General features: G+C 38.9%; 1 protein-coding gene across 1 annotated transcript in view; it reads left to right on the top strand.

Moving 5' to 3' along the window:
• Positions 1-516: 516 nt before the first annotated feature.
• rab3ab (RAB3A, member RAS oncogene family, b) overlaps positions 517-12247 on the top strand; it is a 30953-nt gene continuing 19222 nt past the window's right edge. The window contains exon 1 of the mRNA XM_047374548.1: positions 517-609. The gene's annotated coding sequence lies outside the window, so the exon portion shown is untranslated. The remainder of the gene's footprint in view (positions 610-12247) is intronic.

Genomic DNA, 12247 nt, shown 5'->3' with positions numbered 1-12247 from the left:
CATTACCATACATATTTACATAAATTAGAAAGAGAAATTGACATGTTTACAAATCAGTAAAAATGGTGAACCGCTGGTATTTATATTGTCATGAAGATGGCTTTTGATAATATGATTTTTAGACAAATATTCACAGTGCAAAGCACCGTCTGCATCATTATTTTGCTATGTGTGTACAAGTGCTTCTACAAATACAACATGTACTGTCAGAAGTTAGGGGGATTGCCTGTGGGGTACCACAAGGATCAATACTTTGTCCATAATTATGCCTAGAAACCTTGTCTTTAAATGATAACCAAAAATTTTGCTAAATGATGTGCATACTGAAGTCCCTGGCACTGCTGTTTTTAATAGAGTTCAATATGTTCACATTTGTGTTTTTCTTCTTGTGGTTTTTGCTTTTACTTTATGCAACACATGTTGTTTTAATGGGTGCTGATTACACTAGCACTTTGCTTTGTGCTTGTGTGACTGAAAGCTGCTTGAAGACCTCTTATTTTGAAGTCAGTAACGGGACGCAGAGCTGCTCAGCCTCTAGGACTTGACAGTGTTGGTGTTTGCGGGTGCTGAACGCGGTGCACAGCAGCAGCCGGATAGAAATCTGCAAAGGTAGGCTTTATTATCCTTATTGTTGCAGCACTGACACGGCATCGTTATTCAGATCTGAATGTCCCACATGCTGGATTCAGTCTGCATGTTTTTATTTATATAAAATCAGAGGAAAATAGTTCAGATGAAAACCCAAGGCATTAAAACGTTTGCCCTGACAGCTGGTCCCATTGTGGAAAAGGAGTGGACATGTAAGCAAGAAAAATGCGTGTTTTGGCTCCGTGAATGAATGAATAAATGAAGGCTGGAATGGATCTCTGCTTGGACTCTGGGCCTGTCCTTTACTGCGAGAAAAAAAGGCGTTCCAACCCATCCGATGGTTCTGAAATGGGTCCAAACGGGCCAGGGCCTGAAATCAAATAGGGATACACTAACAGATGTATTTAGTTGACGTGAATGCATACAGTTAATGGCAGATATTTATTTATTTATTTATTCTGATATTTAACGAGGGGGATCATGAAATTTAAATGTCGTGGCCATATGGAGTGCTCATGCGGTGCGGTAAACGTTTAGTCATATCCAGTCATGCATATTACATTTATACTAACTATTTTTGGCTGTTTGTGATACTGCATGTTTAGAGGTCTGCAGAGAGGCATGCAAACAAGATAGCTTATAGAGAAAATGCAGAATTTTGAATGTGGATTTAATTTGTGTTTAAAGTTTGACTGAAATATAGAGAATTCAAATTGTACAGTAATACATCTTTTGAGTCAGTTGAGTCAGTCTGTGGGTTTAAGTTAATTGATCATTTAAAGTACAAAGACTTTGATTTCACAGTCTTCGCATGTGCATCGACAGCTGCTGGATCTGCTGGCAGGACTTGATGTTATCTCCTGCTTCACATGGCAAAAAAACACATCCATCCCAGCTGTTTTTTTCAGTCCATTTTAAGTATGAGACTGCTTGTGGATACAGTCTCTGTGAGGTACAACCATATGAAAACAAGCTTAAAATTCAGATCATTATTTTCATGCTCTGAACAGCAGTTGTTTGGCTGACATTTGAATGCATCTGAATCTATTTCAGCATCAGCAGTTTTATATACTAGATTACAAACAAATTCAAGCATTAGTGGAACGACTGGCTCAACCTTTGAACAGGAACAAAAGGAAGCCTTAAAGGCAGAATGCACAGAGCAAATCTGCACCAAATGCACAAAAGCAGCGGAGATGTAAAAAGCAGCACAAAGTGTTCCTCAAACAGAGGCATGGTTGTGTCTTTAATTTAGCTGTGCTGAATTCACCTGCATACTGCAACACCAAAATGAAAAAGCCATCCTGCCCGCTCTCCTTGCTGCTTTCTGTTTTCAGATTAAGAGGGATGAAAAATGAAGGGATGGCTATTTATAGCCCCCACTCCTCTCATCTGCATCCCCACGTTTCCTAGAAGAAGAAGGTGGCACGTGATTGGAGGAAAAATGCAATCTCAAGCTACTGTGGAACAGGACAGCAGCTGACTAATATGCCCGCTGTCGGCTTGTGTTAATCAGTAATTGCTGTTTCACACATACAGAGAGTTAGTGACATGATATCACACTTATAAACATCACATCTGAGTTTAACCAGATGAATTACAGCTGTTAGTGTTAGTTAAGGATGCAAACACCAGCAGGTTGCTGTGAGTTTACTGGCTGCTGACTTCTGTTCAGATTGACATCAACCCTTCTGACTGGATTTTTCCAATCCTGTTTGGCTCTTTGTTCCAGTAAAAAGATTTTTAATGCAAAAAAACAAAGGTTTGGCTTGTTTTTTAGTATCGGAACTGATGAAAAATATGTAAAACTTCAGTCCTTCGGTCTGCTTCTGCTTCAGACTAATCATTAAGTTGATGTTTTTACAGTTCTGTGAAAAGTATTTGCACCCTTATATACCTGCTCTTCGGGTAAATGCAAAATGAGGTCCAAATAAAGATTTTGTTTTAAAACTGCACCCAAATCATCCTCAACTCATCCAAACAACACTGGTAATATTTTAAAAATATAACTGCCCTCCTTTTTAAATCATGAAATAAACAATTAACCAAATATCTTGGTTTATTTTCACCAGTCACATCCAGCAGTAAATAATGCCAAACCTGTAAAATCAAGAAATGACTTAAATAGAACAAAGCATCAGGTTAAGACTTCAATCCAAATCAACCAAGAGATTATTTGAACTTGGATACTCTTTGGTTTTCCAACTGGACAATGATCCCAAACATACAGGAAAATTACTCAAGGAATGGATAAAACAGGCCAAGGTTAAGTTCCTGCAATATTCCCAATGTCAGTTATGTTAAATATGTATAATGCTTAAAATCTGACCTAGAGCCATGAAAGCAACCAGTTTAAATGAACTCTACCGCTGATGGTAAGAGGATTGGTTTAATACAGGTACATCACAGTAAATTAGAATATGCGTTCTCATGAGGCTCATTTGTCAGATTAAAAGTATCTTTTGAAAATAACACCCTTTAAGCAGGTTTTATACATACTTTTCATTAAGCCCACATTTTTGTTTTGAAAATGTCTTTTTTATGGGACTGATTTAATATTCTAATCTTAAATTCATGTTTTCATTCCCTGTAAGTTGAAAATCATCATAATTTACTTAAAAAAAAGCTTTGAAAGCATCAGTCTGTGTCTAATTAATCTACATAATGTATTTCACTTAGCAAAATGACTTACTGAAATAAATTAACTTTTCAATAATATTCAAATTTATTGACAGGCCAGTAAATTTATATGCAAATTTATTGGCCTGTATTCAGCCAGAATTTTGCCAGAACCTTATTAATGGCTATAAAAAGGATGTGGTTTCTCTGCAACTTGATAAGATAAAGTCAGTCTAACATTTGTGGACAAACCCTTAAGGCCCACACTGAATCCAAACCTTCATAATTATGTTCGAAACTATCTAATTTGAAAGAGCACTGGCAATAAAACTAGAGGGAGACTTTAAGACCGGTATTCCAGAGTTAAACTGCAAGAGTAATAGCTGGACACTGTATTAAGACAGATTGCATGGCCCAGTTTGAATGGATCAAGAGCAAAACTAAGCAGCTGATAAAGTGCAGTCATGGCCTATCCCTTGTTTCTCATTAGTGTTTTTAGTATTCTCAGCTTTGAATCATGAAAATTTTGTTTTTGTTTTAAGTTTTAATACATCAATCTTATAAACTCAGGTTTGCACGTTCTCTATAGAAAAGATTTATATTTGTAAAAAGTAAAAAATGTAGCAGCGGGTGACCCAGTCCTCGACGCAGGCTGTCGCGGGATCAAATCCCGACCCGTTGATGCTTTCTGCGCTCCATTACCCCACTCTTTCCAACCATTTCCTGTCTAACTGTTGTCAAAAAATACTTTGAAAAAATAACAAAGGCCACTAGAGCCTAAAAAAACTAAAAAAAAAAAAATATATATATATATATATATTGTTAAGAAGAAGCATGTTAAGAGATAATTGACTTTAAATAAATCACTGGTACCAGTTTTTGGTATCCCTAACAATCCTTTAAAAATAAAAGTTACCAAAAGATGTTTTTTAAATTTATGCTTTACGTTTTGAGCACAACAAAGTTTTTAGCAACTTGTTACAGCAGGCTCTTCTTGGTAATATCTAATTCACTACTGTGGACAGCAGCACTGGTGTAAGAGCAGTTTGGAGTTTATGATTGCTTTGAGCTTTTGTGATTGATGGTTGGTTCCTAAAACTTCCTAAAAACATCCTTTCGTTGAAGGATAATAACGTCGATGTCAGCCTTATTTATCGATGGTAAACCTGTTTAAATGCTTTATGTACAAATTACAGTAATATGACATTCCTGTCTTTGACGAATGCATGAACATTTCTGACCACAAATGTATATTGCCATTTTCTTCTAATACTTTTTTTTTTTCAACTAATAAAAAGAGTAAATATGAAAAGAGGATTTCAAAGGATGATTTGATGTATTTAGAGTAAAACAGGTAGCCCATCCAGCCTATAGTAATAGTGGATTAACAGTAATAGATCAACCGCCAGCAAGTGTCTGGAATAATTGGCAAAGAGTCCTTTTTCGGGCTCCACGGTGGCACAGTTGGTAGCAGTGTTGCCTTGCAGCAAGAAGGTCCTGGGTTCAACTCCCTGCATGGAGTCTGTTATGGACTGGCGATCTGTCCAGGGTGTACACTGCCTCTGCCCATAGACTGCTGGAAATTGGCACCAGTTTCCCTGCAACCCACTATGGAAGAAGCGGTAGAAAATGACTGACTCAGTCCTTTTTCATCGCTGTGGAGGAATGTTTCTTTGCGGAAATGTTTCAATCCACCCTGTTGAAGGGTTACCAAGCATGAACATACTGTCAACGGTTATACCACAGCAGGTTAATTAGAGTTTTAAGTCCAAACTTTGCCTAAGCCACTCCAAAACCTTTTTGTTTGAGCCATTTTCAGAGATGCATTCACTGTTGTTTCTTGCTGCATAACCGAAGTCTTCTTGATCTTAAGGTCGCAAAATGAGGGATCCTGAAATGTTGAACTTTAGTCCCGTCAGTCCACAGAATATTGTTCAAACATTTTGGGCATCATCAAGATGTTTTGTTGGCAACGTTTTGGTCAGATTTGGCCTTGGCCTTGGAAAAACTCTCCCATGGATGCCTATTTGTGCCCATTCTCTTTCCTATTGGTAAATCATAAACTTTGAACTTAACTGGGTCAAGTGAGGCCCACAGATGCTGTTCTATGTTAATTTTTTTGACCTCCTGAATGAGTTGTTGATGCACTCTCAAGCTAATTTTGGTCGGTCAGCCACTCCTGGGAGGGTTCACCACTATTTGCTCAATTAATTGATAATGGGTCTCACTGTTGTTTGCCGGTGTCCTAAAGCCTTAGAAATGGTTCTGTAACTCACTTCAGACTGAGATGACCGAGATTTAGTTTTTAACTGTTCTTGAGGTTCATATGCTTGGAGCATGTCTTGCTTTTTGAGATGTTCTTGCTCTTTTAATGTGATTTCTTGAACTTGCAGATCAAGCAACAATGAGACTTGGGTGGGGCAGATGATTTAACAAGGGGTCAGGTTTGGATAGGCTATTTCACTTCACTTAAGAAATCTGTGAGGAGGAAATACTTTTTTGCAGCACTGAAAATATTTATTGCATACAAATCTGTCGATACTGAAAACATCCCTGTCAGTAATCTTGTTGCCTTTCTTAAAACAAGGATGTGTTTGGATGATCTAGGATCAGCTGTGGATTAGCTGTGTGTCTCTGGAGAAACCAGCTGATTCTGATGAAATAAGCCTGACCAGGCGGCTGCAGCGCCACTCAGCCCTGGATCAATCCAGCTCCTGCAAGACCTCAATCTCCTTTAGATGACAGGTTTAGAGGGGAGCTCGATGATGTCAATGTCCTGCACTAAAACAACACTCTTAGTCATAATTGGATTAGGGTAAAAAAAATAATGCAAGGGACTTTTTGATTAGAGGACAGCATATAACCACCAGACAGGGAGGAGAAAGGGGTATAAAAATGCCTGCTTGGTTTATAAATAGCTGTTTTATTTAAACACTTTTTCAAATTCAGTGCTTATTCAAACAGAGCTCTATAAAGTTTTTCAGTCATGACAAAATTACACTGCTTCTTAAAACAAAAGCTCAGTGTTTGTGAGCTGGTAAAACATGTCCCACTTCTTCCATTCCCTCCTGGGATTCCAGTGATAAGCGATCCAGCAGCGACTGTCAGCGTCCATTTAGCCATCCTCTTTGAGAGTTTGAACTCTCACCTCATGTCTTTCCTGGCATCCAGACTTGTCTCAGTGTCTTGTTTTTGCTTATCAGACCCTGAGACTTCAGTCTCAGTCTGATGGGACATTTACTGCTGATTAATTAGGTGTCTAATAAGGAAAGCTAAAAGTATTTTTGCATCACTTTCAACCTGATACTTTATTTAGGTTCTGATGACATTCTATTCAGAAGTCAGATCATTTAATTCAGTTTCATACTGTTGATATGATTTATTGAAATAAATTGATTAGATTATAACACTTTATGTGGAAGCAGGAATATGATTTAACACATCAAAATTAAATGCTACAGTACCTGACCTGTTTGTTTGCTGTGTTCCTTGGTCCTCGTGATGCTATTTGTTCAATAATGTTCTTTAACGAACCTCTAAGGGCTTTATAAACAGCTGGATTTAAATTTAAATTGAGATTAAACTGCACAAAAGTGAGCTCTAGCTAGATGACCTTGGAAGGCAATTGGTTTTAGGGGTATTTTAGTAAAGGGGGCTGAATACACGTGCATGACACTTTTAGAAGTTAACTTATCAAAAAAATTGAGAACTATATTAATTTTCCTTACTTTACATTCTAGTTTGAGGTTAAAACCTGACAACATGTAAAAAAGTCTAAGGGGTATGATTATTTTGACAAAGCGCTTTTAAATTAGCAATAGTATGGATACTCAGAACATTAAGTAAATATAAGCTATTAAAAACCTGACTTGTGTTTAGTTTACTTTCAAAAACCAAAGGAAAGCAGCGGCATCCTGCAGCCTGAAACACATTTGCATGGTGAGAATTAGTTAATTACTTTGAGATTAGTGAGTGAAGCCTCTGACTTTAAGCTTCTTCATCAAATTAGAGTTTAGCGGAGGTTAAAGCAGATCTCCTCTTTGCAGCTTATCTCAGGGAGGCAGCGAAAAGGCCGCAGTAATCTCTCCCCACAGCACATGCTGAACAGCCACTTCTGAAAACCACCAAGAGTCTGAGATGGTGTTTCATGACATCCAGTCTTGCAGAAATGACCAATTATTTTTTACCGCCTGTAATCTCCGTTTAGCTTTGATTTTAAAGCCAGGACTTTGGTTCTTAGAAATAATTTAGCAGACTCCACTGCAGGTTGTCGATTTGCTGCCAATCAACAGGAAGGTGGCTGGTTTGGGCGCTAGTTACATTTCAAACTTCCTTAAAGCAAATAGGATAAGAATAAGCTGAATAAGCTAGATGTTTGTAATGTTAGAGAAAAAGATGTTGTGGGTCACATTATTAGAAACGAGGGTGCAAAATATTCCTGAAATACTGCATAATTGGAAAGGAAATATGGTGCCAGGTTATTGCAAAATATGCTAATTTCCACCTGTAGTCCCTTGTTGTGGACGACAGGTGGAAGAGACATTCCACCTGTAAGAAGAGACATTGATTAAAAGGCTTGAACATCAATGTCTATTTTTGATTGTAAATATCTAATTGCCTGATGTGCTATCATTGCGACACCATGAGCTCAAAAGGTATGTCATTAAAGCAGTTTAGAGGCAGAAATATGCGCAGAGGTGAGCAGAGCAACAGTAACACAAGCACATGGATTTCTAATAATGGTGGCCAAAGTAGAAACTAAACACCAAACCCTGACTGTGATCAAACGTGAGCTCGATTCCAGTAAATGTGTTACTCAGAAATGCCTCATTATAGATTGCTCCTGTTCACAGTCAGATGTTCATAGAGGTCATTTATTAAGTGCAGGTAGTCATGAGGAAACTTTCTGTTTCCTCATGACTACCTGCAGTAGATGTTTTGTGAATGAGGTACTAGATGACTTTTTCGTTGCCCCCAAGATAAATTTTATTTAGGGTTTGTGGGCTTTCGTGTAGGCAAAACTCTCTTTAGCTATCAGCACTATATTTCGGGTCTGGACTTCGACTTGGCATTGCGACTCAATTTGGGCCAAGCTTTAGCTGTTGGACAGTTGGTCTCAAGTTTGACTCTAGAATACTTTGGTATACAGAAGGGTCCGTCTGTCCGTCCATCCACCCATCCTACAGGATGTATAATCCTTCCAACGAGTTCTTGGTCTTCTCCGGGGTTTCCTCCCAGAGGGACGTGCCTGAAAGAGCATCCTGATCAGATGCCTTAACCACCTAAACTAAATGCGTTCAATGCGGAGAGGCAGCAGCTCCACTTCAAGCTCCACATTTATGACAGAGCTCATAACCCTATCTCAAAGGTTGTGTCTTGGCAACCTACAGATGAAGCTTGTTTCATTCTTTCGGTTTTGATCCATATCTTAACTTTGCTTTTTGGATCGGCTCTACCTTTACCACCACAGACTGAAGCAGCACCCGCTCAGGTCCTGAGGCTACAAAACAATCATTGCTTCTCCTAAACCATGTTTGTTAGTTGGATCGAGGATTCTGTTATGCTGTGTTTGGTTTTCTCCAAACTTGGCGCTTTGCATTCCGAGTAAACATCTCATCGGTCCAAAGAATGTTGTTCCAGAAGTCTCGTAGATCCTTCAACTGCAAGTTTGCAGACCTTAAGGGCAACACACATCAACGGAGTCAAACAATACACCCCCCTATTAGGTTCTATTAAACAACCCACTTTGGTGGTGTCCAGTTACCGGTGGACACTCCAAGGTGCAGCATCCGGCGATTCTTTTTCAACTTTTTCCGTTCAGAACATCAAGACTTCTCATAAATCATTCAATGGCTTATGTCCAGTTTTCAGTTCAGTCTTGGTGTACTCCACCAAGACATGTCCAATGTCCAGCAGCTACTTGTTAAAGGTGTAAATTGACAAGATGAACTAATATTTGTTCCTCTTAAGTCGTGCTTTCATATTTTCCAAATAAAATAAAGGAATTTTTAGTTGGCAACCTTGCCAGATAATCTATAATGTTTTTCATGAATTTTTCTGGCTTTACATTATTTAACATGCTAACTGAACTGGAGCTATTAGGGTTTTGGGACAGTGCTGCGTCTCTGAGCATTGTAGGGTCTGAGCTTGAGGAGAATTTTCTGGGATGTCCACTCCTAGGAACACAGATGCTTCCGTATTTTCTGTTTTTAATAATCTATGGCTTTGTAGAGTAATTGATTTTAGATTTATGAAAAAGTTCTTATTATTGTCCCAGATTAAAATGCATCAGCAGTTTTAAGATCTTTGCTGTTATCTTCCCCTCCTGGCATTGAATCAACTCACAGCACTATGCTCCAGACCAACAAACTGCTTAAGCTTCTTATATTTTACAGGTGGCCATCCTGGCTGATGACCAGTCATTACGTTACCTGCTTCATTCTATTAAAGCAGCAGTAGTGCACGTTTTCCCCATAACTACAGGTCCTTCTCAAAATATTAGCATATTGTGATAAAGTTAATTATTTTCCATAATGTCATGATGAAAATTTAACATTCATATATTTTAGATTCATTGCACACTAACTGAAATATTTCAGGTCTTTTATTGTCTTAATACGGATGATTTTGGCATACAGCTCATGAAAACCCAAAATTCCTATCTCACAAAATTAGCATATCATTAAAAGGGTCTCTAAACGAGCTATGAACCTAATCATCTGAATCAACGAGTTAACTCTAAACACCTGCAAAAGATTCCTGAGGCCTTTAAAACTCCCAGCCTGGTTCATCACTCAAAACCCCAATCATGGGTAAGACTGCCGACCTGACTGCTGTCCAGAAGGCCACTATTGATACCCTCAAGCAAGAGGGTAAGACACAGAAAGAAATTTCTGAACGAATAGGCTGTTCCCAGAGTGCTGTATCAAGGCACCTCAGTGGGAAGTCTGTGGGAAGGAAAAAGTGTGGCAGAAAACGCTGCACAACGAGAAGAGGTGACCGGACCCTGAGGAAGATTGTGGAGAAGGGCCGATTCCAGACCTTGGGGGACCTGCGGAAGCAGTGGACTGAGTCTGGAGTAGAAACATCCAGAGCCACCGTGCACAGGCGTGTGCAGGAAATGGGCTACAGGTGCCGCATTCCCCAGACCTGGGCTACAGAGAAGCAGCACTGGACTGTTGCTCAGTGGTCCAAAGTACTTTTTTCGGATGAAAGCAAATTCTGCATGTCATTCGTAAATCAAGGTGCCAGAGTCTGGAGGAAGACCGGGGAGAAGGAAATGCCAAAATGCCAGAAGTCCAGTGTCAAGTACCCACAGTCAGTGATGATCTGGGGGGCCGTGTCAGCTGCTGGTGTTGGTCCACTGTGTTTTATCAAGGGCAGGGTCAATGCAGCTAGCTATCAGGAGATTTTGGAGCACTTCATGCTTCCATCTGCTGAAAAGCTTTATGGAGATGAAGATTTCATTTTTCAGCACGACCTGGCACCTGCTCACAGTGCCAAAATCACTGGTAAATGGTTTACTGACCATGGTATCACTGTGCTCAATTGGCCTGCCAACTCTCCTGACCTGAACCCCATAGAGAATCTGTGGGATATTGTGAAGAGAACGTTGAGAGACTCAAGACCCAACACTCTGGATGAGCTGAAGGCCGCTATTGAAGCATCCTGGGCCTCCATAAGACCTCAGCAGTGCCACAGGCTGATTGCCTCCATGCCACGCCGCATTGAAGCAGTCATTTCTGCCAAAGGATTCCCGACCAAGTATTGAGTGCATAACTGTACATGATTATTTGAAGGTTGACGTTTTTTGTATTAAAAACACTTTTCTTTCATTGGTCGGATGAAATATGCTAATTTTGTGAGATAGGAATTTTGGGTATTTAGTTAGTGTGCAATGAATCTAAAATATATGAATATTAAATTTTCATCATTACATTATAGAAAATAATGAACTTTATCACAAAATGCTAATGTTTTGAGAAGGACCTGTATAAATGCTGCTGTAAAGTCCAGTGTGGCTGCACCAGTATGCAACTTCAGTCACTCTTGGTGATGAACCATTCCTTCCTTTCTCCTCTTATATTCCTTCCTTTCTCCTCTTATATTCCTTCCTTTCTCCTCTTATATACCTGTCATATTATTGTGTGTCTGCTTTAATTTCTTATACCATCTTTGTTTATCTTTAATCTCATTATTGGTGAGTCACACTGCAGCCCTCGTGCTCTGGCTCAGAACCCAAATTATATACAGTGTTACCAGTTTCACATAAGGAAAACAGACAAAAATATGTTAAAAAAGCTAATATCTGTGAAGGAATGTACTTAAATTAAGATTTTTTATCCACAGTTCACCAAAAGGGAACAATCAGGATGGTTGTTGATGCTCTGTATTTTGCATCATGCCACTTCAACATATAGAATAAAAAAGGGGCATTTACAGTGTCTTGCAAACATTTTTTCACATTTCAAGCCCAAACTTGCAACTTTACTGCATTTTTGAGGGGATGTTTCTGTGATTGACAAGCACAAAGTAGAAAAAAATGTGAAAAATAAAAACCTGCTGTAATTTGTATTCATGCCCCTTTACTTGCATAAATCTAAATAAAATCTAGGGCAACCAGTTGCTTTCAGAAGTCACATAATTGATTAATATTGTATACTGTGTGTAATGCAATCTCATCATAAATGCAGCTTTTCTGTGAAGGCCATAAAAAGTCCCACTTGAGGTTTGCCTACAAGCCATGTGGGGAAACCCAAAATCAAGGTTGCAGGCTTTTCTTTGTTCATATTGGGAAGCAAACACTCTACATAACCTTGAAGACACCGGCCCCAGGATAAAACATGAAAGTATTATTCTGATAGGAAAGTAGATGGAGCTAAATAAAGGACAATACTGAAAAAGATCAATTAGAGGCCGTAAAAACACTTGAAGCTGAGGTGAATGTTCACCTTTCAACGTCAGCCAGAGCTATAACTGAAAGGTTTAGATCAAAGACTATTCATATGTTTGAATGACCCAGTCAAAGTCCAGATCTGAA

The sequence above is a fragment of the Girardinichthys multiradiatus genome, chromosome 9 (assembly GCF_021462225.1).
Source record: "Girardinichthys multiradiatus isolate DD_20200921_A chromosome 9, DD_fGirMul_XY1, whole genome shotgun sequence".
NCBI classification, from domain to species: domain Eukaryota; kingdom Metazoa; phylum Chordata; class Actinopteri; order Cyprinodontiformes; family Goodeidae; genus Girardinichthys; species Girardinichthys multiradiatus.
The sequence above is the reverse complement of the archived record's forward strand: the minus strand, read 5'-3'. Positions and strand labels throughout refer to the sequence as shown.